The 8,921-nt window shown below is 42.0% G+C and overlaps 1 pseudogene; it reads right to left on the bottom strand.

Moving 5' to 3' along the window:
* Positions 1-555: 555 nt before the first annotated feature.
* On the bottom strand, positions 556-7,787 carry Rps10-ps12 (ribosomal protein S10, pseudogene 12; annotated as a pseudogene).
* Between the last annotated feature and the right edge of the window lie 1,134 nt (positions 7,788-8,921).

Raw genomic sequence — 8,921 nt, 5'->3', positions numbered from 1 at the left:
TTTGAGTTAATTTTATACCCAGCCACTTTGCTGAAGGTGTTTATCAGGCTTAGGAGTTCTCTGGTGGAACTTTTGGGGTTACTTAAGTATACTATCATATTATATGCAAATAGTGATATTTTGACTTCTTCCTCCAATTTGTATCCCTTTGACCTCCTTTTGTTGTTTAATTGCTCTGGCTAGGACTTCAATTATTATGTTGAATAGGTAGAGTGAGAGTAGGCAGCCTTGTTTAGTCCCTGATTTTAGTGGGATTGCTTCATGTTTCTCCCCATTTAGCTTGATGTTGGCTACTGGTTTGCTGTATATTGCTCTTACTATGTTTAGGTAAGGACCTTGATTTCCTGATTTTACCAAGACTTTTATCATGAAGGGGTGTTGATTTTTGTCAAATGCTTTCTCGGCATCTAATGAGATGATCTTGTGGATTTTTGAGTTTGTTTATATAGTGGATTACATTGGTGGATTCCCATATATTGAACCATCCCTCCATCCCTAGGATGAAGCCTACTGTTTTTTCTTTAAAGTTTATTCAATAAAACATAATCTCCAACTTCACTGAGGTGGCTGACCATGTCCACGACTGAAACCCCCTTTAAACTGAAATTCTGTTGCTCAACAGTCCCACCTCAGCTTTCTTGTCAGCTCCAGGAGGCACAGCACTCCTTCTGCAGGTGTCTCTGTCTGCCTCCCTTCTTGTGAATCTTTTTTTTTTTATTAACTTGAGTATTTCTTATATACATTTCGAGTGTTATTCCCTTTCCCAGTTTCCGGGCAAACATCCCCCTCCCCCCTCCCCTTCCTTATGGGTGTTCCCCTCCCAACCCTCCCCCCATGGCCACCCTCCCCCGCATAGTCTAGTTCACTGGGGGTTCAGTCTTAGCAGGACCCAGGGCTTCCCCTTCCACTGGTGCTCTTACTAGGATATTCATTGCTACCTATGGGGTCAGAGTCCAGGGTCAGTCCATATATAGTCTTTAGGTAGTGGCTTAGTCCCTGGAAGCTCTGGTTGCTTGACATTGTTGTACATATGGGGGCTTGAGCCCCTTCAAGCTCTTCCAGTTCTTTCTCTGATTCCTTCAACGGGGGTCCTATTCTCAGTTCAGTGGTTTGCTTCTGGCATTCGCCTATGTATTTGCTGTATTCTGGCTGTGTCTCTCAGGAGCGATCTACATCCGGCTCCTGTCGGTCTGCACTTCTTTGCTTCATCCATCTTGTCTAATTGGGTGGCTGTATATATATGGGCCACATGTGGGGCAGGCTCTGAATGGGTGTTCCTTCAGTCTCTGTTTTAATCTTTGCCTCTCCCTTCCCTGCCAAGGGTATTCTTTTTCCTCATTTAAAGAAGGAGTGAAGCATTCATATTTTGATCATCCGTCTTGAGTTTCGTTTGTTCTAGGGATCTAGGGTAATTCAAGCATTTGGGCTAATAGCCACTTATCAATGAGTGCATACCATGTATGTCTTTCTGTGATTGGGTTAGCTCACTCAGGATGATATTTTCCAGTTCCAACCATTTGCCTATGATTATCATAAACTCGTTTTTGATAGCTGAGTAATATTCCATTGTGTAGATGTACCACATTTTCTGTATCCATTCCTCTGTTGAAGGGCATCTGCGTTCTTTCCAGTTTCTGGCTATTATAAATACGGCTGCAATGAATATAGAGGAGCACGTGTCTCTTTTATATGTTGAGGCATCTTTTGGGTATATGCCCAAGAGAGGTATAGCTGGATCCTCAGGCAGTTCAATGTCCAATTTTCTGAGGAACCTCCAGACTGATTTCCAGAATGGTTGTACCAGTCTGCAATCCCACCAACAATGGAGGAGTGTTCCTCTTTCTCCGCATCCTCGCCAGCATCTGCTGTCACCTGAGTTTTTGATCTTAGCCATTCTCACTGGTGTGAGGTGAAATCTCAGGGTTGTTTTGATTTGCATTTCCCTTATGACTAAAGATGTTGAACATTTCTTTAGGTGTTTCTCAGCCATTCGGCATTCCTCAGCTGTGAATTCTTTGTTTAGCTCTGAACCCCATTTTTTAATAGGGTTATTTGTTTCCCTGCGGTCTAACTTCTTGAGTTCTTTGTATGTTTTGGATATAAGGCCTCTATCTGTTGTAGGATTGGTAAAGATCTTTTCCCAATCTGTTCGTTGCCGTTTTGTCCTAACCACAGTGTTCTTTGCCTTACAGAAGCTTTGCAGTTTTATGAGATCCCATTTGTCGATTCTTGATCTTAGAGCGTAAGCCATTGGTGTTTTGTTCAGGAAATTTTTTCCAGTGCCCATGTGTTCCAGATGCTACCCTAGTTTTTCTTCTATTAGTTTGAGTGTGTCTGGTTTGATGTGGAGGTCCTTGATCCACTTGGACTTAAGCTTTGTACAGGGTGATAAGCATGGATCGATCTGCATTCTTCTACATGTTGCCCTCCAGTTGAACCAGCACCATTTGCTGAAAATGCTATCTTTTTTCCATTGGATGGTTTTGGCTCCTTTGTCAAAAATCAAGTGACCATAGGTGTGTGGGTTCATTTCTGGGTCTTCAATTCTATTCCATTGGTCTATCTGTCTGTCTCTGTACCAATACCATGCAGTTTTTATCACTATTGCTCTGTAATACTGCTTGAGTTCAGGGATAGTGATTCCCCCTGAAGTCCTTTTATTGTTGAGGATAGCTTTAGCTATCCTGGGTTTTTGTTATTCCAGATGAATTTGCAAATAGTTCTGTCTAACTCTTTGAAGAATTGGATTGGTATTTTGATGGGGATTGCATTGAATCTGTAGATCGCTTTTGGTAAAATGGCCATTTTTACTGTATTAATCCTGCCAATCCATGAGCATGGGAGATCTTTCCATCTTCTGAGGTCTTCTTCAATTTTTTTCCTCAGTGTCTTGAAGTTCTTATTGTATAGATATTTTACTTGCTTAGTTAAAGTCACATCAAGGTACTTTATATTATTTGGGTCTATTATGAAGGGTGTCGTTTCCCTAATTTCTTTCTCGGCTTGTTTCTCTTTTGTATAGAGGAAGGCAACTGATTTATTTGAGTTAATTTTATACCCAGCCACTTTGCTGAAGTTGTTTATCAGCTTTAGTAGTTCTCTGGTGGAACTTTTGGAATCACTTAAATATACTGTCATATCATCTGCAAATAGTGATATGTTGACCTCTTCTTTTCCGATCTGTATCCCCTTGATCTCCTTTTGTTGTCTGATTGCTCTGGCTAGAACTTCAAGAACTATATTGAATAAGTAGGGATAGAGTGGGCAGCCTTGTCTAGTCCCTGATTTTAGTGGGATTGCTTCAAGTTTCTCTCCATTTAGTTTAATGTTAGCAACTGGTTTGCTGTATATAGCTTTTACTGTGTTTAGGTATGGGCCTTGAATTCCTATTCTTTCCAGGACTTTTATCATGAAGGGGTGTTGAATTTTGTCAAATGTTTTCTCAGCATCTAATGAAATGATCATGTGGTTTTGTTCTTTCAGTTTGTTTATATAATGGATCACTTTGATGGTTTTCCGTATATTAAACCATCCCTGCATGCCTGGGATGAAGCCTACTTGATCATGGTGGATGATTGTTTTGATGTGCCCTTGAATTCGGTTTGCCAGAATTTTGTTGAGTATTTTTTGCATCGATATTCATAAGGGAAATTGGTCTGAAGTTCTCTTTCTTTGTTGTGTCTTTGTGTGGTTTATGTATAAGAGTAATTGTGGCTTCGTAGAAGGTATTCGGTAGTGATCCATCTGTTTCAATTTTGTGGAATAATTTGGATAATATTGGTATGAGGTCTTCTCTGAAGGTTTGATAGAATTCTGCACTAAACCCGTCTGGACCTGGGCTCTTTTTGGTTGGGAGACCTTTAATGACTGCTTCTATTTCCTTAGGAGTTATGGGGTTGTTTAACTGGTTTATCTGTTCCTGATTTAACTTCGGTACCTGGTATCTGTCTAGGAAATTGTCCATTTCCTGAAGATTTTCAAGTTTTGTTGAAAATAGGTTTTTATAGTAAGATCCGATGATTTTTTGAATTTCCTCTGAATCTGTAGTTATGTCTCCCTTTTCATTTCTGATTTTGTTAATTTGGACACACTCTCTGTGTCCTCTCGTTAGTCTGGCTAAGGGTTCATCTATCTTGTTGATTTTCTCAAAAAACCAACTTTTGGTTCTGTTGATTCTTTCTATGGTCCTTTTTGTTTCTACTTGGTTGATTTCAGCTCTGAGTTTGATTATTTCCTGCCTTCTACTCCTCCTGGGTGTATTTGCTTCTTTTTGGTCTAGAGCTTTTAGGTGTGCTGTCAAGCTGCTGACATATGCTCTTTCCTGTTTCTTTCTGCAGGCACTCAGCGCTATGAGTTTTCCTCTTAGCACAGCTTTCATTGTGTCCCATAAGTTTGAGTATGCTGTACCTTCATTTTCATTAAATTCTAAAAAGTTTTTAATTTCTTTCTTTATTTCTTCCTTGACCAGGTTATCATTGAGTAGAGCATTGTTCAATTTCCACGTATATTTGGGCATTCTTCCTTGATTGTTATTGAAGACCAGTTTTAGGCCGTGGTGGTCTGATAGCACCCATGGGATTATTTCTATCTTTCTGTACCTGTTGAGGCCCGTTTTTTGACCAATTATATGGTCAATTTTGGAGGAAGTACCATGAGGAGCTGAGAAGAAGGTATATCCTTTTGCTTTAGGATAGAATGTTCTATAAATATCCGTTAAGTCCATTTGGCTCATGACTTCTCTTAGTCTGTCGATATCACTGTTTAATTTCTGTTTCCATGCTCTGTCCATTGATGAGAGTGGGGTGTTGAAATCTCCCACTATTATTGTGTGAGGTGCAATGTGTGTTTTGAGCTTTAGTAAGGTTTCTTTTACGTATGTAGGTGCCCTTGTATTTGGGGCATAGATATTTAGGATTGAGAGTTCATCTTGGTGGATTTTTCCTTTGATGAATATGAAGTGTCCTTCCTTATCTTTTTTGATGACTTTTAGTTGAAAATTGATTTTATTTGGTATTAGAATGGCTACTCCAGCTTGCTTCTTCTGACCATTTGCTTGGAAAGTTGTTTTCCAGCCTTTCACTCTGAGGTAGTGTCTGTCTTTGTCTCTGAGGTGTGTTTCCTGTAGGCAACAGAATGCAGGGTCCTCGTTGCGTATCCAGTTTGTTAATCTATTTCTTTTTATTGGGGAGTTGAGGCCATTGATGTTGAGAGATATTAAGGAATAGTGATTATTGCTTCCCGTTATATTCATATTTGGATGTGAGGTTATGTTTGTGTGCTTTCACTCTCTTTGTTTTGTTGCCAAGACGATTAGTTTCTTGCTTCTTCTAGGGTATAGCTTGCCTCCTTATGTTGGGCGTTACCATTTATTATCCCCTGTAGTGCTGGATTTGTAGAAAGATATTGTGTAAATTTGGTTTTGTCATGGAATATCTTGGTTTCTCCATCTATGTTAATTGAGAGTTTTGCTGGATACAGTAACCTGGGCTGGCATTTGTGTTCTCTTAGGGTCTGTATGACATCAGTCCAGGATCTTCTGGCCTTCATAGTTTCTGGCGAGAAGTCTGGTGTGATTCTGATAGGTCTGCCTTTATATGTTACTTGACCTTTTTCCCTTACTGCTTTTAATATTCTTTCTTTATTTTGTGCGTTTGGTGTTTTGACAATTATGTGACGGGAGGTGTTTCTTTTCTGGTCCAATCTATTTGGAGTTCTGTAGGCTTCTTGTATGTCTATGGGTATCTCTTTTTTTAGGTTAGGGAAGTTTTCTTCTATGATTTTGTTGAAGATATTTACTGGTCCTTTGAGCTGGGAGTCTTCACTCTCTTCTATACCTATTATCCTTAGGTTTGATCTTCTCATTGAGTCCTAGATTTCCTGTATGTTTTGGACCAGTAGCTTTTTCCGCTTTACATTATCTTTGACAGTTGAGTCAATGATTTCTATGGAATCTTCTGCTCCTGAGATTCTCTCTTCCATCTCTTGTATTCTGTTGGTGAAGCTTGTATCTACAGCTCCTTGTCTCTTCTTTTGGTTTTCTATATCCAGGGTTGTTTCCATGTGTTCTTTCTTGATTGCTTCTATTTCCATTTTTAATTCCTTCAACTGTTTGATTGTGTTTTCCTGGAATTCTTTCAGGGATTTTTGCGATTCTTTCAGGGATTTTTGCGATTCCTCTCTGTAGGCTTCTACTTCTTTATTAATGTTTTCCTGTGTTTCCCTAAGGGAGTTCTTCACGTCTTTCTTGAAGTCCTCCAGCATCATGATCAAATATGATTTTGAAACTAGGTCTTGCTTTTCTGGTGTGTTTGGATATTCCATGTTTGTTTTGGTGGGAGAATTGGGCTCCAATGATGCCATGTAGTCTTGGTTTCTGTTGCTTGGGTTCCTGCGCTTGCCTCTCGCCATCAGATTATCTCTAGTGTTACTTTGTTCTGCTATTTCTGACAGTGGCTAGACTGTCCTATAAGCCTGTGTGTCAGGAGTGCTGTAGACCTGTTTTCCTCTTTTCTTTCAGCCAGTTATGGGAACAGAGTGTTCTGCTTTCGGGCGTGTAGTTTTTCCTCTCTACAGGTCTTCAGCTGTTCCTGTGGGCCTGTGTCTTGAGTTCACCAGGCAGCTTTCTTGCAGCAGAAAAGTTGGTCTTACCTGTGGTCCCGAGGCTCAAGTTCGCTCGTGGGGTGCTGCCCACGGGCTCTCTGCAATGGCAGCAACCAGGAAGACCTGTGCCGCCCCTTCCGGGAGCTTATGCAGCCTCAGGAGTGCCCACCTGACCAGGCGGTGATGTCTCTTTCCCACGGGGTCTGGGAGCAGAGAGCTGCTGCGGGCCGGGATCCGAGGGTGTGGGACTTCCGGTAAACACAGGACATGCCCGGTCCTAGAGGAATTCTGCCTCTGTGTGTCCCGATTTCACCAGGCAGCCTTCTTGCAACAGACAAATTGGTCTTACCTGTGGTCCCGAGGCTCAAGTTTGCTCGCGGGGTGCTGCCCACGGCTCTCTGCAATGGCAGCAACCAGGAAGACCTGTGCCGCCCCTTCCGGGAGCTTCAGTGCACCAGGGTTTCAGATGGTCTTTGGTGTTTTCCTCTGGCGTCGGAGATGTATGTGCAGAGAGCAGTCTCTTCTGGTTTCCCAGGCTTGTCTGCCTCTCTGAAGGTTTAGCTCTCCCTCCCACAGGATTTGGGTGCAGAGAACTGTTTATCCGGTCTGTTTCCTTCAGGTTCCGGCGGTGTCTCAGGCAGGGGTCCTGCCGCTCCTGGGCCCTCCCCCACGGGAGCCCAGAGGCCTTATACAGTTTCCTCTTGGGCCAGGGATGTGGGCAGGGGTGAGCAGTGTTGGTGGTCTCTTCCGCTCTGCAGCCTCAGGAGTGCCCACCTGACCAGGCGGTCGGGTCTCTCTCCCACGGGGTCTGGGAGTAGAGAGCTGCCCCCTCTTGTGAATCTTGCAGGCAGTTCACCCTCTGGACTTTTGAGCCGAAGTCTGCCAGTTTCAGGATGGCTGCGGCTCAGGGTGGTGGGCACGATCTCCAGAGGTAGGTGCAGGTAATCTCAGAGATACTGGACGCCCTCATTTGTGAGGTACCAATAGAAATGTCTCCAAGTAAACTGCTTCTTCATGTAGCCTCGAAACTTGAGAGACTGCATAGCCTTCATGACATGAAGGTTGGACATGTTCTTGTCTGTCTGCTTGGGGGTTTTGGGCATGTGGACATCTTTTTTAACAACCATCACCCCTTCCTTTAAAAGGAGTTCATAGATGGCAATCTGATTCTTCTTAGGTATCAACATCACAGCGGCTGCAGGGTCTGAGGCGGAGGCTGGAAAAGGGAATGAAGCCTACTTGATCATGATGGATGATCTTTTTGATGTGCTCTTGGATTCAGTTTGGGAGAATTTTATTGAGTATTTTGGCATCGATATTCATGAAAGAAGTTGGTCTTCTTTCTTTGTTGAATCTTTGTGGGGTTTAGGTATAAGTGTGACTGTGGCTTCATACAATGAATTGGGTAGTGTTCTCTCTGTTTCTATTTTGTGGAATAGTTTTAAGAGTATTGGTATTAGGTCTTCTTTAAGAGGGTATTCGAGAAAGCTTAAGCAAACAATAGCTGTCCATTCCAGCTAGAGAAATGGATAAGCAGTTAAAAAAAATGTACTACTCTTCCCAAAGACCCAAATTCAGTTCCCAGCATCCTTGTGGGACAGTTCACAACCCCTTGTAAATCTACCTCCAGAAGATCTGATGTTTCTGGCTTCATTATTTAAGCCTAGTTTCTAACTTCCTAACTAACTAAACCTGTTCTACTAACTTCCAGTCTTAATTTCCTAATTTTTAAATTTTGGGGTGCTGGGGATTAATCCAGTCTCTCAAGCATGCTATACTAGTATACTACCTCCATGGTACATTCACAGACCTCTTTCCAGAGGTAGGGAAGACATGCTATGTTCAGTTGCCCAAGCTGGCTTTGCCATCCCTCTGTTGTCCAGATAGGCTTTGAAATTGTCCTGTTCCAACTTCTGTAGTAGCTGGAATGGCAGAAATTTTGTCACAAATCTTAGCTCCCATCTCTTTAGCACCACCTACTTGAGAACAGGGACTTAATTCTGTGAAAGAAAAGTATAGTAAGTATAGTGTACTTGCATTAGGAGATCCTGTTCAAATTACACACCTGCATTATAGCTTGTCTCACAGAAATATTACCCAAGAGATAACAGCTTGGTTCATTCAACCTCTACTATTGGGTCTTCTTTAGTTATTACTCCAAACAGAAAGGATTATGTCATTGGAAGCATAAAATTCACCTTAAACGCATTCTACAGCAAAGCCAATAGAATCAAGTTGTGACATCCCAGGGGACAGCCAAGTCACAAAAGAGCTAGTCATACTGAAAGCCAAGTTAAATAGCCCTTAATTTTGGATCTCTG

This window comes from Rattus norvegicus, chromosome 2 (genome assembly GCF_036323735.1).
Source record: "Rattus norvegicus strain BN/NHsdMcwi chromosome 2, GRCr8, whole genome shotgun sequence".
Lineage (NCBI taxonomy): Eukaryota > Metazoa > Chordata > Mammalia > Rodentia > Muridae > Rattus > Rattus norvegicus.
The sequence above is the reverse complement of the archived record's forward strand: the minus strand, read 5'-3'. Positions and strand labels throughout refer to the sequence as shown.